General features: G+C 44.6%; 1 pseudogene across 1 annotated transcript; it reads right to left on the bottom strand.

Moving 5' to 3' along the window:
* Positions 1 to 298: 298 nt before the first annotated feature.
* LOC311145013 (nucleolar protein 6-like) lies at positions 299 to 21,170 on the bottom strand (annotated as a pseudogene). Its single transcript, XR_014615566.1, has 22 exons — positions 21,064 to 21,170; positions 20,228 to 20,396; positions 19,886 to 20,020; positions 19,491 to 19,654; positions 19,269 to 19,389; positions 18,577 to 18,635; positions 18,346 to 18,447; positions 18,139 to 18,255; positions 17,837 to 18,014; positions 17,472 to 17,596; positions 17,250 to 17,399; positions 11,361 to 11,436; positions 11,099 to 11,240; positions 10,754 to 10,872; positions 10,442 to 10,596; positions 8,830 to 8,993; positions 8,490 to 8,642; positions 8,142 to 8,222; positions 7,845 to 7,970; positions 1,076 to 1,264; positions 779 to 880; positions 299 to 682 (listed from the first exon to the last, which is right to left on the bottom strand). The product of XR_014615566.1 is annotated as a nucleolar protein 6-like (transcript).
* Between the last annotated feature and the right edge of the window lie 804 nt (positions 21,171 to 21,974).

Here is a 21,974-nt window from a genome sequence, read left to right as displayed (position 1 = left end):
CAAATACTAAAATTTTGACTACTTTAATACACATAAGTGAATTTTTCCCAATAATTTTGGTCCCCTACAATGTACAAAAAGTGGTGTAATTTCTAAACGGTTCACCCAATATGGATGACAGTCTGCACTTTAACGTCATAATCATTGCATCATTTCAAATCCAAAGTGCTGGAGTAGAGCAAAAAATGTGTCACTGTCCCAATACATTTGGACCTCACTGTACGTACAAAACAGTAACAGACACACAGTTATAAGACAGGGTTAAAGCACCAGCGAAAACAAAGACTCCACATGGTTAGTTTCGTACGTTTATTTTATCCAGTAAATGTGCATGACTTGCGTTTGCACACAATTGGATATACAATAAGTGTGTTACAACATATTGATTTCATTTTTACAAAAAGGTGTCAACGATTTGACATGTTTTGCTGGCTATGGGGTAATCCATTTCAAAATGTGATTGTTTAAATTAAAATACAATTATCGTACATGTTTCTGTGTGTCTGTGTGTGTGTGTGTGTGTGTGCTTGCGCACGTGCTCAGTCTACACCACCCATTTCTCAGTCAATGGCTCCACTGACTTGACCAGACCCTGGCCCATGACCCTGAAGTCCTCCAGTATGGCCTCCACATTGGGGACAGTGTGAGCCTCCTCCCCACGACGAGCCACCATCTGGGAGGTCTGGAAGAGGGAGGGACACATGACCAAGGGGGATACACAAATAAATGCATGAGCAGAAAAGGAGAGAGACATATTCTGTGATTTTTCTGTCTTTACCTTGAAAGGCAGTGGGCTGAAGGCTTTGGGTTTCCATAGCACAGCGATCACAGTGCCGCCGTAGGGGTCACAGAAGAACAGAGCCAGGACTCCAAATGCATCCTGGGAAAGACAGGAGGGGACACCGGTTAAAAAATGGAGCCAATGAAAAGGAAAAAGTGCATGTCAGGAGAAACCCAGACATTGCCTTTTTGCTTCTATAGAAAACCCGCTAGCCTGAGCCTCATTTATATAGGCAAAAAGGATCTATCGCCAACACACATGCAGGCACACACGGGCGCACACACACGTACTCACTCTGAGTTCTGCCAGGTAGTGGGTGACGGGGCAGAAGTCCATGACGGGTAGTACCCCTCCAGTGTTGACCACGCTGCCAGCCAGGATGCCCCTGCTGAAGGTAGCATGAGGCGGGTCCACTGCCTGGCTCAGTAAGGGCACCTGCTTGGGGATCAGGTGGGTCAGGACATCATAGGCATCCAAAGGATTCTGAGTTCCATTGAGTCACTATGACTACTCTCTCTGTTGTCTTAACCCCAGGTCAGATGACGACTTCATGATAAAGATCTGGTACATTTTCAAGGACCGGCATCTTGGTGAGAATATTGGGCTGTAAAAATGTGCACTGAGCACAATTAATAGCTGTTCCATTGATGTGTGCGCCTATGTGCTCAGCTCAATCTGCCTCTCAATTAATAAGTTGATTAGGCAAGTGCTACTGTGCAGCCTTCGTGCATTTCCATCTTTGTTTTTGTCCCATTCACTGCAGTGATTCAAAATGAACTGCACCTTTGCCATCAATGTGAAAGTGACGTGACAGATGCCGCAAACGCACACGTTTTTCTCAGGCACATGAAATGTTAGTTTATGACGCTTCTTCTTCACGTTACGCAGTAGGCCTATTGAATTCAAAGCTCTTTGACAGACACACACATACAAACATGCCAGGTCTAGAGAACAGCTAGTTTGAGCATTGTAATCCAGTGGTTGAAGTGGAACGGGAAAGCTAAATGAGAAAAATGGGAAGCTGCCGGTTTTATCTCCCCATGTTGCGGTGTGCTGCCGTATTTCTCAACGCACTATCAAACAGCAGACATGGAAAAAAGAAACTGATTTCCTTCCGGAAGTAAACAGGGACAAAAAGCAACTGGTGAGCATTAAATTCACTTGTTATTTTCATATAAGCCATATCCATTGTGTTTGTCTATAACAGCATAAATGGAGAAAAAAAAGCAGTCAGGTTAAATTTTTCTTATTGCCATTTTGAATGAATGTAATATTATTGTATTAGTGTAATAACATCACAAACTGAATGTGCATGACGTTACAGATGAGTGATTTCCAAGAGGTGCTTGAAAGGTTATAAATCAACAGGGGTCCATATCATGAAAAGAAACAGTCAGTTGCCTATGGTGAGTAAGATACATAATCTCTACTTTTACCATTCCGAATTTTTTTTACTAAGTAGTAATAGTGATAATGATATGAGTGGATCCTCCAACAGTGTGACGCAGGAGAGCAGTGTGCCTTGAGGAAGGGTCCGAGGATAGGGAAACTGTGTGAATGCCGACTACCAACAATGTGCAATTCATTTCTGCTCCGCTGTTTATGATGGCACATCTACTATTATATTTACTATAGTTAGGGCTCTAAATTAACATTTTTCATTGGTAAAACTGGTGCTCCCAACTTCTAAAAGTTAGGCGCACAACAAAATTTAGGAGCACCAGAAAATATTTGTAAAATCGATTGATATAGCCTGTATTTGCCCTATATGTATTTGAGCTATTTCTGAAGCACATGTTGTGCCCTAGAAACTAATATGTAACCCTGTAAATAAATTGGTTTATTATAAAAAGCTAAAATGTTGATACAAATACCTGTCATTGAAATGACAATGTCAATTGTGGAATATTAGGTTTCAACATTGTGTAAAAGCACTATTTTAACTATTGAGATGCATTACACTGACAATTGTAGTTCACCCAAATTACAAAATTACATTGGTTTCCTTACCCTGTAAGCTGTCTATGGACAAGGTATGACAGCAATCCATGCTTTGGTTTAGTTTCCCTGGCACTGTTTCCACATGCTAACATTTTAGCATTTGTGGCACAAATCCCATTAAAGTCATAGGAATGATATTAGCATTTTTCATGTTCAAATCATCTACTAGTTACTTTGTTGACCTTCACAATCGATTTTAGATACTTTCGGATGATTTGATTTGGACATGATGCGCGGAAAATGATCATATCGTTCCCATTACTTTTTTTAATTTTTTTATTTAACCTTTATTTAACCAGGTAAACCAGTTGAGAACAAGTTCTCATTTACAACTGCGACCTGGCCAAGATAAAGCAAAGCAGTGCGATAAAAACAACAACACAGAGTTACATATGGGGTAAAACAAAACAAAGTAAAAAATACAACAGAAATAAATATATATACAGTGTGTGCAAATGTAGCAAGTTATGGAGGTAAGGCAATAAATAGGCTATAGTGCAAAATAATTACAATTAGTATTAACACTGGAATGATAGATGTGCAAGAGATGATGTGCAAATAGAGATACTGGGGTACAAATGAGCAAAATAAATAACAATATAGGGATGAGGTAGTTGGGCGGGCTAATTTCAGATGGGCTGTGTACAGGTGCAGTGATCGGTAAGGTGCTCTGACAACTGATGCTTAAAGTTAGTGAGGGAGATAAGTGTCTCCAGCTTCAGAGATTTTTGCAATTTGTTCCAGTCATTGGCAGCAGAGAACTGGAAGGAATGGCGGCCAAAGGAGGTGTTGGCTTTGGGGATGACCAGTGAGATATACCTGCTGGAGCGCATACTACGGGTGGGTGTTGCTATGGTGACCAATGAGCTAAGATAAGGCGGGGATTTGCCTAGCAGTGATTTATAGATGGCCTGGAGCCAGTGGGTTTGGCGACGAATATGTAGTGAGGACCAGCCAACAAGAGCGTACAGGTCACAGTGGTGGGTAGTATATGGGGCTTTGGAGACAAAACGGATGGCACTGTGATAGACTACATCCAATTTGCTGAGTAGAGTGTTGGAGGCTATTTTGTAAATGACATCGCCGAAGTCAAGGATCGGTAGGATAGTCAGTTTTACGAGGGCATGTTTGGCAGCATGAGTGAAGGAGGCTTTGTTGCGAAATAGGAAACCGATTCTAGATTTAACTTTGGATTGGAGATTCTTTATGTGAGTCTGGAAGGAGAGTTTACAGTCTAACCAGACACCTAGATATTTGTAGTTGTCCACATACTCTAGGTCAGACCCGTCGAGAGTAGTGATTCTAGTCGGGTGGGCGGGTGCAAGCAGCGTTCGGTTGAAGAGCATGCATTTAGTTTTACTAGTGTTTAAGAGCAGTTGGAGGCTACTGAAGGAGTGTTGTATGGCATTGAAGCTCGTTTGGAGGTTTGTTAACACAGTGTCCAATGAAGGGCCAGATGTATACAAAATGGTGTCGTCTGCGTAGAGGTGGATCTGAGAGTCACCAGCAGCAAGAGCGACGTCATTGATATACACAGAGAAAAGAGTCGGCCCAAGAATTGAACCCTGTGGCACCCCCATAGAGACTGCCATCGGTCCAGACAACAGGCCCTCCGATTTGACACATTGAACTCTATCTGAGAAGTAGTTGGTGAACCAGGCGAGGCAGTCATTTGAGAAACCAAGGCTATTTAGTCTGCCAATAAGAATGCGGTGGTTGACAGAGTCGAAAGCCTTGGCCAGGTCAATGAAAATGGCTGCACAGTACTGTCTATTATCGATCGCGGTTATAATATCGTTTATGACCTTGAGTGTGGCTGAAGTGCACCCATGACCAGCTCAGAAACCGGATTGCATAGCGGAGAAGGTACGGTGGGATTCGAAATGGTCGGTGATCTGTTTGTTAACTTGGCTTTCAAAAACTTTTGAAAGGCAAGGCAGGATGGATATGGGTCTGTAACAGTTTGGATCTAGAGTGTCACCCCCTTTGAAGAGGGGGATGACCGCGGCAGCTTTCCAATCTCTGGGGATCTCAGACGTTACGAAAGAGAGGTTGAACAGGCTAGTAATAGAGGTTGCGACAATTTTGGCGGCTAGTTTTAGAAAGAAAGGGTCCAGATTGTCTAGCCCAGATGATTTGTAGGGGTCCAGATTTTGCAGCTCTTTCAGAACATCAGCTGTCTGGATTTGTGTGAAGGAGAAGCGGGGGGGGCATGGGCAAGTTGCAGCGGAGGGTGCAGAGCTGGTGGCCGGGGTAGTGGTAGCCAGGTGGAAAGCATGGCCAGCCGTAGCAAAATGCTTGTTGAAATTCGATTATTGTAGATTTATCGGTGGTGATAGTGTTTCCTAGCCTCAGTGCAGTGGGCAGCTGGGAGGAAGTGCTCTTATTTTCCATGGACTTTACAGTGTCCCAAAACTTTTTGGAGTTAGTGCTACAGGATGCAAATTTCTGTTTGAAAAAGTTAGCCTTTGCTTTCCTAACTGCTTGTGTATATTGGTTCCTAACTTCCCTGAAAAGTTGCATATCGCGGGGGCTATTTGATGCTAATGCAGTACGCCACAGGATATTTTTGTGCTGGTCAAGGGCAGTCAAGTCTGAGGAGAACCAGGGGCTATATCTGTTCTTAGTTCTGTATTTTTTGAATGGGGCATGTTTATTTAAGATTGAGAGCAAATTACTTTTAAAGAACAACCAGGCATCCTCTACTGACGGAATGAGATATATATCCATCCAGGATACCTGGGCCAGGTCAATTAGGAAGGCCTGCTCGCTGAAGTGTTTTTGGGAGCGTTTGACAGTGATGAGGGGTGGTCGTTTGACCGCGGACCCGTTACGGACGCAGGCAATAAGGCAGTGATCGCTGAGATCCTGGTTGAAGACAGCGGAGGTGTATTTAGAGGGTAAGTTAGTCAGGATGATATCTATGAGGGTACCCATGTTTACGGATTTAGGGTTGTACCTGGTAAGTTCGTTGATAATTTGTGTGAGATTGAGGGCATCTAGTTTAGATTGTAGGATGGCCGGGGTGTTAAGCATATCCCAATTTAGGTCACCAAGCAGTACGAACTCTGAGGATAGATGGGGGGCAATCAATTCACATATGGTGTCCAGGGCACAGCTGGGGGCTGAGGGGGGTCTGTAGCAAGCGGCAACAGTGAGAGAAATATTTCTGGAAAGGTGGATTTTTAGAAGTAGAAGCTCAAACTGTTTGGGCACAGACCTGGATAGTATGATAGAGCTCTGCAGGCTATCTCTACAGTAGATTGCAACTCCACCCCCTTTGGCAGTTCTATCTAGACGGAAAATGTTATAGTTCGGGATGGAAATTTCAGAATGTTTGGTGGCCTTCCTAAGCCAGGATTCAGACACTGCTAGAACATCAGGGTTGGCGGAGTGTGCTAACGCAGTGAATAACTCAAACTTAGGAAGGAGGCTTCTGATATTTATGTGCAGAAAACCAAGACTTTTACGGTTACAGAAGTCAACAAATGATAGCTCCTGGGGAGTAGGAGTGATACTGGGGGCTGCAGGGCCTGGGTTAGCCTCTACATCACCAGAGGAACAGAGGAGGACTAGAATAAGGATACGACTAAAGGCTTTAAGAACTGGTCTTCTAGTGCGTTGGGTACATAGAATAAAGGGGGCAGTTCTCCGGGCGTTGTAGAAAAGATTCAGGGCATTATGTACAGAAAAGGATATGGAAGGATATGAGTACAGTTCAGGTAACCCTAAGCGTTGGGTAACAATGAAAGAGATAGCATCACTGGAGGCACCAATTGAGCCGGTCTCGGCGTGTATGGGGGGTGGAACAAAGGAACTATTTGAGGCAGTTTGAGAGGGACTAGGGGTTCTACAGTGAAATTGTATAATAAGAACTAACCCAAACAGCAATAGGCAATGCATAATTGACATGGGAGAGAGGCATAAAGCAATCACAGGTGTTATTAGAGAGAGCTAAGACAACAACTGGTAATAGCGATAACGTTTGGGCTGAGGCTAAACAGAATAAACAGGACAGGGTACCGTGTAAAGGAACAGTCCAGCAGGCATCAGCTGTGCAGCTGAGTGATCATAAGGTCCAGTGAACAGCAATATGTGAGTCCGAGAGCAGTTCAAATTGGTGCTTCAGCACAGCTAGCAGGGAGCACAGTTGTAGTTTGCGTGTGCTAGCGGGCCGGGGCTGGCAGATGGATCTTCATGGTCGTCGCAACGGGAAGCCTGTTGAAACCACATCAGACGATTTCGTCGGCAAACCAGTCGTGTTGGATCGGCGGGGCTCAGTGTCAACACTAGGAGGTCCCGTCCGGTTGACAGAGAGGTAGATAGCCGGGAGATGGGCCTGAGGCTAGCTCAAGGCTAACTGGTGCTTGCTATAGGGCAATGGTAATTAGCCAACAACAGGTTGCAGCTAGCTAGCTGGTTGCGATGATCCGGCGCTAGGGTCCAGTGATTCCGGCAGAAAGTCCAATAAGCTCTGGGTCGATAGCACGCTGTGCAGACTGGCCGACGAATTGTCCAGGCTAGAGCTAGAGCTGGCTGGTGGATAGTGTAGGCCACGGACAATGGTGAAGACGCTAACGGTGACTAATAGCAAGTAGCCATTCAGTTGCAGCTACACTAGTTTCAGCTTAAGGTTCTTGATGAAAGTTATAAAGAAATAATAGAATCCTTTCCACGTTGGGTGAGACGGGTTGCAGGAAAGTATATTTAGTTAAAGAATGAAAAGTAAAAATTGAGAAATATATACAAAATAGACAAAAAAACAAGAAACGGGATATTTACACAAGGACAATGAATAAAACCGCGACCGCACTGCTACGCCATCTTGGAACGTCTTGGAACGTATGGGATCTTGGAACGTATGGGATTTGTGTCAGAAATGCAAAAAACTTTAGCATGTGAAAGTTAGTCCACTACAGTTCAATCATTTGAAAAGCTTGTATTCCATTTCTTCTCTTTCAAGTCTGTCTGTGAGTCTTCTGTTACTATGTTGTGTACAATGGGTTATGCAAATAAAATGCTATTGGATGACTGTACTGGTGACTGTACTGTGTGTTCTAACCTGTACAGACGGAGCCTGATTGGTACAGATTGACAGCTTCTTGTCTTTGGGCGTTGGCGATGAACATGACAGGCAGAGACTCTCTGGAGACGATGAACTCATTCTTGATCTCTGTGAAGTCAGCAGCTACAGATGAGGACAGAGGGTAGGAGAGAGAGAGTGGGAAAAGGAAGTCTACATATGAAGCACATCAGCGAGAGAGAACACTCCATGGGGTATTTTTTTGTGCTGCACGAATATGATAAAATTAACATATTTGTGTAAGATACAATATACAGCCACATTGTGTGTGCTCACCGGTGAGCTGGCTGTTGAGGTTGACCACCAGGGGGTTGTTTCTCCAGTCGAAGGAAGCGAAGGAAACCCACCTGAGGAGACCTGAGAGAAACAAGAGAGAGAGAGACATGGAGAGAGAGAGGAGAGAGAGAAGAGAAAGATAGAGGAGAGAGAGACATGGAGACAGAAAGCAAGAGAGCGAGCGAGACGAGAGGGAGCAAGAGACAGAACGAGAGAAAGAAGGGGGAGACGGACAGAGAGAAAGGAGGGAGAGAGAGAGGGGGGTTGTATCAGTCATGTGGTACATGAAGGAGACGAGAGAGAGAGGGAAAGGGTCAGAGATGGACTGATATGCAGGTGGCTAGTTACCCTGGAGGAGTGAAGGGGGCCGGCTGCAGGAAGAGGGACGCCACCAGCAGGTCAGCAGTGTCCTCTGTGATGTCATCGTTGAAGAGCTGAGCGCCTAGCCAGCGCTTGGCCAGGCGACACACCGCCCCGAAGCACGGGTGGAGTTGCTGGAGCCTAGAACACACAACCACATAAATATTAAGATGTGTGTGTATGTGTGTGTGTGTGTCCATTTGAGAGAGAGCAATAGAGAGATTGTACAATTATAGTGTTAGCTGAAAGGGAGAGATGTGGAGAGAGGACATGTAAAGTTCATGTTAGCTGATAGAAGGAGCGCTCCAGTGTAAAGCTAGTGTCTGACCCGTGCAGGGTGCAGGTGAGTAGGGGCCGGTGCATGTTTGCCATCTCCAGGGCTTGAGTCTCCTCATTGTCCCTGACAATGAGCAGTCCTTCTGGACTTACACTCTCCCTCAGGACCTGAGGCTCCCGGTGGTGTGCTACCTGGATCCTGAACGCCAAGCCATCCTTGACACACACACACAGTTAGTCAAGGTGCCTGATAAGAGTGCTTCCCTATACTAGTCATGAATGAACATAACAATGACCATCACCTCTAACCATACACCCACACCTTAGTGGTTGACGTTAACTTTTTTAGCCACTTTTCTTTCGGACAAGTAGGACAATTTTTTTTAAGCTCAAGTCACTTTCCTCCCCCGAAAAAATGGTCTGTAACACCATTATTACATCATTGTATGATGCAAGGAACCACTTTACTAAATAAAATGCGTTACTATCTTTTTTGCCATAGAGAAAGACAAAAATTTCTCAAAATACAACAAGGCCCCTTTAAAGACTCTCCTGGAGGATGGTTGGCCACCCTTGGTAGCCTATAAAATATTGCAACATTACAATTACAACCAAATACTATTTAAGTCTAAAATAATTCCCTCCAGGGAAGGTAGTCCCTGTAACGATTAAATTATATGTTTAGGACGGTTCAAAACAGACTGGGACAATTCTGGGACGACAGATCCAAAATTCATACAACTGCTGCACATCCCCCAAAAAAGTATAGCAATGAGGCAGCTCAAACAATTTCACTTAAAATGTTGATAAAGTTCTCTCTCTTAATATTATGAGCTCAGAAATGTGCACATGGCTGTAAGCTACGCGCACATGTTCTAAAATGCAATTAGCGTGAAAACACAGTTCTCAAAAGCGCACAGCACACGTGAGCCGTTTTAGAAATGAAGAAATAGGAGAGTTCTAAAGATGCGTCACCTAGCATTGGTTACTCCTAATTTGACTATGACTGTGCCTTTGGCTGTTGGACAATAAAATAACATTGATTTGAAAAAATAAATAGAACATGAGAAACATTTTTTGCTTTCAATGGTATGTGAATAATTATCTTAACATTTATGGTCGAATTTTGGCTAGGCTACTTTGAAACAAGGTACTGTGAGACATGCTTCATACAATTACATAAAATTGGTTTTAAACAACTACGTTTATGGTTAAATAGTTTCAAAATGCTTACGCCTCTGCTCAGATTCAAGGTGGGTGATGTGCGATGCGCAAATGGTCACAAGACACTCCGGTTAGTCTATATTTATGGATTTAAAAGTCTCATTAACATTTGGCTACATTTTCTGGCACCTCCCTCATGTCAGCATCGGTTTGTACATGAGGCTATAGCCAACAGGTCTATGCATATCACCTACACTTTGACCTTCGCTTTTTTATTTATGTACATGGAAAATGGATTTGAATATTATTCCAATGTTGGCCTCTCTGATCCAGTTCTGAGCAGAGTAATTGTTGAATATTGTGATTAATTTTAACTTGTCCATTCGCCGACAACTTGAATCTATGTTCTTCTTGTCAGAATTTTTTTTTTTACTTGTCCCGGACAAGTGTTAATGTCGAGCCCTGCTCCCACCCCCTCAGACAGAAAGCAGGGCCCCTACCTTCCACACGTCCAGGTGTGTGGGGCTGGGCTGGCAGGTGTAGCGGTGGTGTTTGGTCAACAGTTCTCCCAGGCTGATGTGGAAGGCTGCTTTAATGTGGCGGATGGCCACCTGGTCATGAGGCCACTTCCCACTGCCCTCCATGTGGCAGATCACTACAATAGGAGGTGACAAAGAGGGGGGCTTATAGTAGAAAACACACAACTAAAAAATACCTTAACTGGATCCACAACAACACATTTCTATTTGGTCTGTATAGTACAAAAGAACACACACACACTGGTGGGGCAGACAAGCCATGGTGTGAGGTACCTTTGACAGGCGTGATGTACACAGGGCATGGTTTGCCCTCCTGGGGCACCAGCGACCGGGACAACTTTTCTCTGTCAAAGAACGAGTAATCCAGCTTCAGGGGCACTGGGGGGAAACACCTGTGTGATGGAGGAAGAACGCACAAAAAACAAACATTCAAATGATGGACCATCTCCTGCATGGAGCTGAAGAGGAGATGAGGCCTGTAGATTGTGTCTGAAGCTGATCCTGGGTCCGTTTTGTATTTCCCCCACTATTAAGGTTAGAATTGGGCGAAGGGAAGTGAACCTAGATCTGTACCTAGGGGAAACTTAACTCCGGAGAGTGTCTAAAATGGGGGGTTACCTGGGTGTAGCGGAGGGCCAGGTGGGACCCCTGCACTGAGGTGATGGACAGAGGCAGCCCCTCCAGCTTCCTGCTCAGGTAAAAAAAAAAAAACATAGGACTGCACCACCTTCAGACTCTCCTCCTCGCCTGTGCTGCACACCTGGGGAACACAAACACACACAGCTTTTGGTTTCAGATATAGTTTGGATGGAGGGAGTCGTCAAACCACACACCAGCATCCTCTGCTGGTAAGACACACTACTACAGAAAACGGACCTACCTCACGTCCTACTTTGATGACTTCATCCAGCATCCCTCCAATGTATCTCACACAGGTTTCTGGTATATCTGCTTGGCTGAGGAGAGGAGAAAGGAGCCTGTTAGACCTGGTTCTAACAGGACTTCCCATACAACTACACACACATTCATGCTACACATATAGGGCAGTTCCGGTGACCATATTACTGCCACACCGGCAGTCACAAATCATGACCACAGTCCAATTCCACTTGACCGTAACTACGCTTCTCCAAAACTGTGCTCTGATGCCGCTGATGGTCATTAGTAGCCTACCAAACTTGCTGCCAGTTGCTAATGGCCGGTACTCAGCGCTCTATTGTCCCTCTAATCACTCTGACATCAATGCATTTGCAATTGAAATCAAATCAAACACTTCATGAGAGCCCTGGCATTCAGAGTTTGAGTGGAATACGATAACCTGTTGTGCAGCAAGAGCAAGCTCCTCATGAAATGAAATAAGTGTTTCTATAGGCTATGCAATTGCGTGAGAAAACAGAGTTTTGATGGCCTCTATTAAAAAGAGGAGGATCCCATCAGCTTTCTATAGGCTAGGCCTACTATATACAGTGAGGGAAAAAAGTATTTGATCCCCTGCTGATTTTGTACATTTGCCCACTTACAAAGAAATGATCAGTCTATAATTTTAAATGGTAGGTTTATTTGAACAGTGAGACAGAATAACAAAAAAATCCAGAAAAACGCATGTCAAAAATGTTATAAATTGATTTGCATTTTAATGAGGGAAGTAAGTATTTGACCCCTCTGCAAAACATGACTTAGTACTTGGTGGCAAAACCTTTGTTGGCAATCACAGAGGTCAGACGTTTCTTGTAGTTGGCCACCAGGTTTGCACACATCTCAGGAGGGATTTTGTCCCACTCCTCTTTGCAGATCTTCTCCAAGTCATTAAGGTTTCGAGCCTGACGTTTGGCAACTCGAACCTTCAGCTCCCTCCACAGATTTTCTATGGGATTAAGGTCTGGAGACTGGCTAGGCCACTCCAGGACCTTAATGTGCTTCTTCTTGAGCCACTCCTTTGTTGCCTTGGCCGTGTGTTTTGGGTCATTGTGATGCTGGAATACCCATCCATGACCCATTTTCAATGCCCTGGCTGAGGCAAGGTTCTCACCCAAGATTTGACGGTACATGGCCCCGTCCATCGTCCCTTTGATGCGGTGAAGTTGTCCTGTCCCCTTAGCAGAAAAACACCCTCAAAGCATAATGTTTCCACCTCCATGTTTGACGGTGGGGATGGTGTTCTTGGGGTCATAGGCAGCATTCCTCCTCCTCCAAACACGGTGAGTTGAGTTGATGCCAAAGAGCTCCATTTTGGTCTCATCTGACCACAACACTTTCACCCAGTTCTCCTCTGAATCATTCAGATGTTCATTGGCAAACTTCAAACAGGCATGTATATGTGCTTTCTTGAGCAGGGGGACCTTGCGGGCACTGCAGGATTTCAGTCCTTCACGGCATAGTGTGTTACCAATTGTTTTCTTGGTGACTATGGTCCCAGCTGTCTTGAGATCATTGACAAGATTCTCCCGTGTAGTTCTGGGCTGATTCTTCACCGTTCTCATGATCATTGCAACTCCACAAGGCGAGATCTTGCATGGAGCCCCAGGCCGAGGGAGATTGACAGTTATTTTGTGTTTCTTCCATTTTCGAATAATCGCACCAACTGTTGTCACCTTCTCACCAAGCTGCTTGGCGATGGTCTTGTAGCCCATTCCAGCCTTGAGTAGGTCTACAATCTTGTCCCTGACATCCTTGGAGAGCTCTTTGGTCTTGGCCATGGTGGAGAGTTTGATTGATTGATTGCTTCTGTGGACAGGTGTCTTTTATACAGGTAACAAACTGAGATTAGGAGCACTCCCTTTAAGAGTGTGCTCCTAATCTCAGCTCGTTACCAAAATAAAAATACACCTGGGAGCCAGAAATCTTTCTGATTGAGAGGGGGTCAAATACTTATTTCCCTCATTAAAATGCAAATCAATTTATAATATTTTTGACATGCGTTTTTCTGGATTTTTTTGTTGCTTTCTGTCTCTCACTGTTCAAATAAACCGACCATTAAAATGATAGACTGATCATTTCTTTGTCAGTTATCAAACGTAAAAAATCAGCAGGGGATCAAATACTTTTTTCCCCCTCACTGTGTGTGTGTATATTTCTGAACGTTCCTAATATTATGCACATTGCTTCATTTTACAATCTGAGTAGCCTACCTGGCAGGCATCAAAATGAAAAGCAGGAAAAGCGTCCTCCATTCACTATTCAAGTGCATATGGATGACATGTCTTGTTTTACCCTGCCCCTGTTCCAACAGGTGCATGATAATGGCCATTGTAAATCAAAAAACTAAATTTCACACATATTATTTAGTGTATGTAAAGACAAGATTAAATTGAGAATAGTCTGATGGGTGAGAATATGATCACCTGTGAATGATGCCCAGAAAGAAACTTTTTCAAATCATAGTCGCATGCATCATGTAGCCTAGCCCATAGGCATACATGTTTTGATAAGGTTTATATCACAACTAAAGTGGCCAAATAACTCCAAAACGTAGCCTATAGGTCCAAGACCCGTGGAACAAGGTTGCAGAGCCAATAGCCTACAGAGCCTAGTGAAACATGTGTTCTTATAAACCCAGTCATTGCGTAATCACGTGTGAAAACAGAATTTTGACTGGCCACTATTTAAAGAGGATACCAGCCTTGTCGTGCTGCTATATTTATTGCTCAGTTATTAAAATTAAGCACATTAATCCGCTTTACAAGCCGTGTAGCCTACCTGGCATATTAAAAACGTAACTGCACGTAACCTCCATTTGCTATTCCAGACATGACGCAATTCTAAATAAAACAAACATTTCACACATATTAGTAAGCTATATGTAAAGACCAGATTAAATTGAGACTAGTCTAATGGGTGAGAATATAATCAAGTGCTTGTCATATTGTGAATGAAGTGTGTGCAGCCTGCGCAAGAAACAGAGCAGAGCGCTTGCCTTTCATGCGACTTTTATCAAATCATTAGTCACATTATGCAGCCTTAGAATGTATTAAAAATCAAAACATATAGTCTAACGTTTGTATCACAACTAAAGTTGCATAAATTACTCTACGTTAAGCGTATACAGTGCAGTATTCAGAACCCTTCCCTTTTCCACATTTTGTTACGTTACAGCCTTATTCTAAAAGGGATTAAATGAATGTTTCCCCTCATTAATCTACACACAATACCCCACAATGACAAAGCGAGAACAGGTTTTTAGAAATGTTTGCAAATGTATTAAACCTAAAACAGAAATACCTTATTTACATAAGTATTCAGACCCTTTGCTATGAGACGTGAAATTGAGCTCAGGTGCATCCTGTTTCCATTGATCATCCTTGAGATGTTTCTCCAACTTGATTGGAGTCCACCTGTGGTAAATTCAATTGATTGGACATAATTTGGAAAGGCATACACCTGTCTATATAAGGTCCCACAGTTGACAGTGCATGTCAGAGATAAAACCAAGCCATGAGGTCGAAGGAATTGTCCGTAGTGCTCAGAGACAGGATTGTGTCGAGGCACAGATCTGGGGAAGGGTACCAAAACATTTCTGCAGCATTGAAGGTCCCCAAGAACACAGTGGCCTCCATCATTCTTAAATGGAAGAAGTTTGGAACCACCAAGACTCTTCCTGGAGCTGGTGGCCGGCCAAACTAAGCAATCGGGAGAGAAGGGCCTTGGTCAGGGAGGTAACCAAGAACCCGATGATCACTCTGACAGAGCTCCAGAGTTCCTCTGTGGAGATGGGAGAACCTTCCAGAAGGACAACCATTTATGCAGCACTGCACCAATCAGGCCTTTATGTTAGAGTGGCCAGACGGAAGCCACTCCTTAGTAAAAAGGCAAATGGCAGCCCGCTTGGAGTTTGCCAAAAGGCACCTAAAGGACTCTCAGACCATGAGAAACAAGATTGTCTGATCTGATGAAACCAAGATTGAACTATTTAGCCTGAATGCCAAACATCACCTCTGGAGGAAACCTGGCACCATCCCTACGGTGAAGCATGGGGGTGGCAGCATCATGCTGTGGGGATGTTTTTCAGCGGCAGGGACTGGGAGACTAGTCAGGATCGACGGAAAGATGAACGGAGCAAAGTACAGAGAGATCCTTGATGAAAACCTGCTCCAGAGCGCTCAGGACCTCAGACTGGGGTGAAGGTTCACCTTCCAACAGGACAATGACCCTAAGCACACTGCCAAGACAACGCAGGAGTGGCTTCGGGACAAGTCTCTGAATGTGCTTGAGTGGCCCAGCCAGAGCCCGGACTTGAACCCGATCAAACCTCTCTGGAGAGACCTGAAAACAGCTGTGCAGCGATGCTCCTCATCCAACCTGACAGAGCTTGAGAGGATCTGCAGAGAAGGTAGAAACTCCCCAAATACAGGTGTGCCAAGCTTGTAGCGTCATACCCAATAAGCTGCAATCACTTCCAAAGGTGCTTCAACAAAGTGCTGAGTAAAGGGTCTTATGTAAATGCGATAGTTCTGTTTTTGCAAACATTTCCAAAAATCTGTTTTTGCTTTGTCATTATGGGGTATTGTGTGTAGATTGAGGGAAAACATTACTTTAATCCCTTTTAGAATAAGGCTGTAACGTAACAAAATGTGGGGGGAAAATACTTTCCGAATGCACAGTAAGAGGACCTGTTTCTTTATTAACCGCTCAACACAGAATAGCTGCATAATATAATATAATATGCCATGTCCGCAATCCCTCTGAAATCGTTTGGGAAAAATATTGTTTCATCTAATTCAGCTATGTTCAATTGTATTGTCGTTTCTATAAAAGAATGCTACAGGAATCATAAGCAAATTTTGTCCCCTAAATAAAACTACTGTAGCTCACAGCCATATGGCATAGCCAGATCAGGGCCTAACATAAGGACGACTCAGAATATGCTATTCTGTTCTGAAATAGGCTACATTTCATATCATAATGTTTCTTTAGACCTGACTAAAATAATGGATTTATTGTGATAGTGTAGGCTATATTAAATTGATTTATTATACTTTTTAAATGTAGATGTTCCAAAGGTCCACATCAGTGGCTTGTAGGCTATGCGTGGAAGCCTGAATTGCTAAACTTGTTTATGTTAATTAATGGTAAATTACCATGAGTCCGGCAGTTATTTGCATGACAATCACTGGCTGACAAAATGTCATGACCGCCACAGCCCTATACACACATTACAACTGCTGCTACCAGACTCTTATTTTGATTGCTAAATACTGCACAATTTAAAACACTTGCCCCCCCCAAACCCCCATTCCCCAAAACATGCATAAATATTAGACTACAAATTGTGAAATCCTGTATTATACTTCTGCTAAAATGTTTGTTCTATTGTACCATTTACTTTATGTTCGTATTCTTATCTTTTATTATTTATTTCATTGTTGTTGCATTGTTGAGAAGGAACCTACAAGTAAGCATTTCGTTGGATGGTGTATACCATGTGTATCCCGTCCATACGGCTAATAAAACTTCAACATTTAAACTAACAGTACATCGTACAAGGCAGAGATGGTAGCAGACGCTCTTATCCAGAGCGACTTACAGTTAGTGAGTGCATACATTTTTCATATTTACCAAAGAGGCATTCCATTCAAAAAGTGCAGATGCAGAAATGTTGATGAATAGCATTTCCACAACACACAGCCTCCCCCTTCCCTCTAGCCTAGGAGACCGTAGCTGCCCCTAACCACTGACACAGGGTCAGATTGTTTTATCCCCCTAATGGTTAAGGTTAGAATTGGGGGTAGGGTGATCTGATCCTAGATCAGTGGTTAGGAGTTGAGGTACGTACAGCTGCAGCAGGTGTGCGATGACCTGGCGTGGGACCAGTCTCTTTTGACAGGTGGTCTCTCCCTCCCACACCAACGCCTCATTGATGGCCCCGTCCTGGAAACGACGCAGCTCAGAGCGAGACCCCCCACAGCTGCTTGAACTCCTCAGCCTGCACACATACAGCGGTGAGAATGACACACAGCAGTGACACATTTTAAGAAACACTAGCACGCACACAGACCTTGGGGCTGTCAGCTGGGGGGTCCTCTCTCCAGTACAGAGGCAGCCTGTTCTGGGTTGAGCAGCAGGCCAAAAGGACAGGGGTGGCTGGGCCTTGTGCTCCAGAGCTTCACTCTCCACCGACCACTGTCATAGAAAACGTACACTGTTACACACGTCGGCCAGAATACACACTCAGAATTCTATCAGGTAAACAGTTCTCTCTAAACATACTAGATCGGTCTGTTCCAGTCAACAGCCCTACATTACACACGCACAACCTGACACTGGGACATTTAACACACTGGAACACAGGCACACAACCTATTCAGTATTATTTAACATGTACAGTATGTGAGGCGAAACCAAAGGCAGGAGAATGCTCACCTCAGGGTCAGGGGTCAGGGAGTGGGTGAGGAGGCGGACCCTTTGGCCTAGTCCTCGTTGCAGGAGGGAGAGGATAAAGGGGAGCGCAGTGAGGACATAGTTTCCACTGTGGTCCATGAGTTCACTGAGGAGGTCGAGCTTCTTACAGCAGGACTGCAGTTTCACCAGCTCACACAGCCTGATGACCGACACAGGAGAGAAAAAAATATATAAATAAATGAGAAAATATAAAAGGAAGTTTATAAATAAGAGGAGAGAACAATAAATGTGTGGAAGTGTGTGTGTCTGAACAACGTACTTACTGGAAGACATGGTCACTGGTCCTGATCATGGGTTTGGGGGATCATGAGTAGGGCGTGGAATCCGTCCACAGTGGGATCGTCCCAAAACTGCAGCGACAGCGACGCCTCGTACTGCACCTGAGAGCCAAATAGGGTACAGTTAACCAATCAGAGGAAACGTTACTGCCAACCAGCCAATCTCAAGCCATCTTGGCTCAGGGCGCTCACCTGTTTGTAGGGGCAGCCAGTCATGTCCGTGCACATGTTGAGGTGTCCAGAGGGGTCGACAAACACAAGCTGGAAAGCACTGTGGAACTCGGCGAGAGAGGGCTGAGGGAGGGAAAGAAAGGAAGAAAACAAGGGAAAGGGGGAAGAAAATGTGATTGTGATACATAATGTAGAAATTGAACAACACTCATCCCCCCAATTAAAAGGTCATTTGGACTAGTCCTGGCTCACCGCTGTTGAATCTGGGTCTTTAGCTAGGGTAATGCCATTATCTGTCAGGTCGGTGGAAGCTGAGATTGAGAAGAGAGGGATGACAAATGAGGGAAGAAAACGTATAGCAACATAATGATATGACCACACTAAGATCTGGCAGCACATCAAACCCATCCTAGGTGAACTCCACTGGCTCCCTGTCTCCCACCGCATCAACTACAAGATCCTCCTACTGACCTACAAAGCTCTCCACCACCATGCCCCCTCTTACCTCTCTGACCTTCTCCCCTACCAACCCACAAGCTCACTCCGTTCCACCACAGCAGGCCACCTTGCTGTTCCCAGGTCTAACCTTCAGAGCATCAGCAACAGGGCCTTCTCCAGGGTTTCTCCAAGGCTCTGGAACTCCCTCCCTCTAGCCATCCGTGACTCAGAGTCCATCACCATCTTTCACTCCCTCCTAAAGCCCCACCACTTCACCCTGGCCTACTGTTAAGCCCCACCCCACCCCCTCTCTCCCACCCCACCCTCTCTCCCCCCCACACACACACACACAGGCTCACTTATACACTGACACATCAACCTCTTTTCCCTTCTTGTTTTTGTTTCTTCCTGTTAGTCTGGCACAGTATTTACGGTACATGCGGTGTTACTCCAACAGTAGGAGCAAACAGACAGTCAGGTAGGTTATGAGACCTCATGCGTCTTACCCAGGAAGTGCAGGCTGTTGCGGAGCAGCTGGTAGGCGGTCATGGTGTTGCTGACTCTGTGGGAGGAGAGGAGGTAGGCCAGCAACATGGAGCCTAGGAAACCACTGAAACACCCTGCGCCCTGAGGACGAGTACGGGAGGAGAGAGAAAGTAGTGTAAGAGCTGGGTTCAGCCTGGTAAAACAGTGTTGATAGAGGGAGCGGATGGCGCAGGGGCCCATACCTGGTCCAGTTCCCTCTGTCTGAGCCACACTTTGAGCAGGGCCACTCCCTCTACAAAGGCAGTGCACTGGGAGCTCACAGCGGTCAGGAACTGCAGGTGGGCCCTGGGGAGCATGTCCCCCAGAATAGAGCTGTTGTAATGGGGAGTGGGCGGCTCACTCGTATCTACACAAACAAACAGAAAAGGAATCGGTGAGAATGTATACTTTAGTCTGATTTTAACGTAAGGTATCTCTCCAGTGCACCGCTTGTATAATTCAGGTCAGTGTACCATCTCCCCAACAAGGAGCTTTCATCCCATAACTATCTGTTTACATTAACGTTCCAGATCAGTATGGAACTGTATCAGGAAACAATATATATCGAAGTTGCTTGGCTTTGGGTAGAGCCCCTCACCTGGTCGAGAGCTCTCCAAGCCAGTGTACCAGTCAGTGCGGATGTTGCTCCTCTGGGGGTGGAAGCGGCTGGGCTTGAAGAAGCCAGGAGGGGGGCAGGGGTGGAGCCTCAAGATGAAGCTGGAGGAGTGTTTCCCTGGAGAAAGGGGTCATATCATTGAATCATCATTGACACACAACCAATTAACTGAGTAGGTACTTGCTAACAAGCATGCAAAATCCAACAAACCTAGACTTTGAGTTAAGGAAAACAGTAAAATAGACTACATGACATGGCACCGTTCCTATCCCACCCTTCTGTAAGAGATGCTACAGTGTAGTACTACAGTATGTTGCTTGGTACCTGGAGGGGTAAGCGACAGGAGGGGGCGGATACGGTTGCCATGGAGACATGAATACCGCATGGTCCCAAAGGCAGGAGACGAGGCAAGATGCTGTGCCAGCCCTGCCAGGTAAAGTGCCCTCTTCCGTGGGTACCTCTGGTTTAGGGCATCTTTAGGGTGCAGGACATCCTGGAAGGAAAACATGAATAGACGCATGTTATTATTGTTGTATGATCGAATTATGACTGCCATGTTTCAAAGTGAATAGTGTGGTGTTACGTACCGCAGGAATAGTGACTGCCAGATCGACTGAGATGAACTTACTCATTTGAACTTACTCTGCCGAGTAAGGTCCGTGAGGTTGGTCGAAATTTGAGACAAAATATGCACAGGAAAGTGTTATTAACCCGACTTCAAAATGCGGGTCTCTGTGTGTGGCAATCAATATTTGTTTGTTTGTGACCATAGGCACGTGCACAAGACGGAACTACATGCATGTAACCGCAATCTGCAGGTGTTTACATGGTTTGGTGCATGTGATATACATTTCAAAGGCAGTACCTATGCTCTAAAAAGTCGGGTAAACTATACCTTCCTATCGATATTTTGTCTCAAATGTCATAGAGTTGAAATACCAAACGCACAGACAACAGGCAAAGTAAGGTCAAATGTAATTGCATTGAACATTCTGGCTTGTAAGGAAAACTTGACGATTTTGCATTGCTATGTTTCAGACTATATATCAAGTATTTACATAAAAGTCATTTATTAGGCAAAGTATGTGCTAGCTAGCCAGCTACTTCTAGCTGCCATTGCCCCAAATGCCAAAGAAGAAAAAGTACACAAGGTAACTTACCTGCTCCTCAACTGTTGATTTCATCATTGCGTTCGTAATTGGTTGTTCAATCAATAAGAAATAGTTTGAATTCAATGCATATGACAACTTTTGTTTGTCGACACAATTATCACATGTGGACAGGGTCAGTCAAACAGCAGCGCATTACTTCTTCTTCGATTAAGTTTAACGGCAGTTGGCATTCAATAAATGTTGCATTACCGCCACCTACTAGACTGGAGTATAACTCCCTTATTTTATTTTAATTTTTAACCCTACCATCTAATACTACACAAAAAAATACATAGTAATTATAACTACCATACTCCACTATTTAAATCAATGTATTCCTACTTCAGGCCAACAGCCTGAAGGGATGGGACACCACCACTTAACACACCCTGTAACTCTTCTGATGTCAAGTCTCGCACACCCAAATACCTCTCTGCAGCTGCAACCACAACCTCTATATTCTGCGACTTACGTTCCACCCCTGCAGTAGAGTTGATAACCATTGCTATAAATGCCAAAAATCCAATCTTACTGAAATATATATCACTTGTTGGTTTATCCCTCTGTACTGGTACATCTCTACTACTCACTCCTCTCAGGATCCCTCCCCCTTGACCCATCTCCCTCTACTTTCTTCACTGCCTCAGCATTTGACAACTTCTGCACTACTTTAACCCTGGAAACCTCAACCTGCCTCTCTGGCACCGGACATTTCTGATCCCCAGCCCCATGGGCACCCCTACAATTAACACATACCACTACTTTCCCCAATGCTACACATTCCTTTGTCTCATGCCCTTCTGCACACTTCTCACACCTAGGAACCTCCCTCCTACACACTGCTGCCACATGCCCATAAGCTTGACACCTGTAACAACGTAATGTATTCGGCACAAAAGCTAATACCGGATAACTTATAT

This window comes from Coregonus lavaretus (assembly GCF_964263955.1).
Source record: "Coregonus lavaretus genome assembly, chromosome: 17".
NCBI classification, from domain to species: Eukaryota; Metazoa; Chordata; class Actinopteri; order Salmoniformes; family Salmonidae; genus Coregonus; species Coregonus lavaretus.
This window is presented reverse-complemented; position numbering and strand designations above follow the sequence as displayed.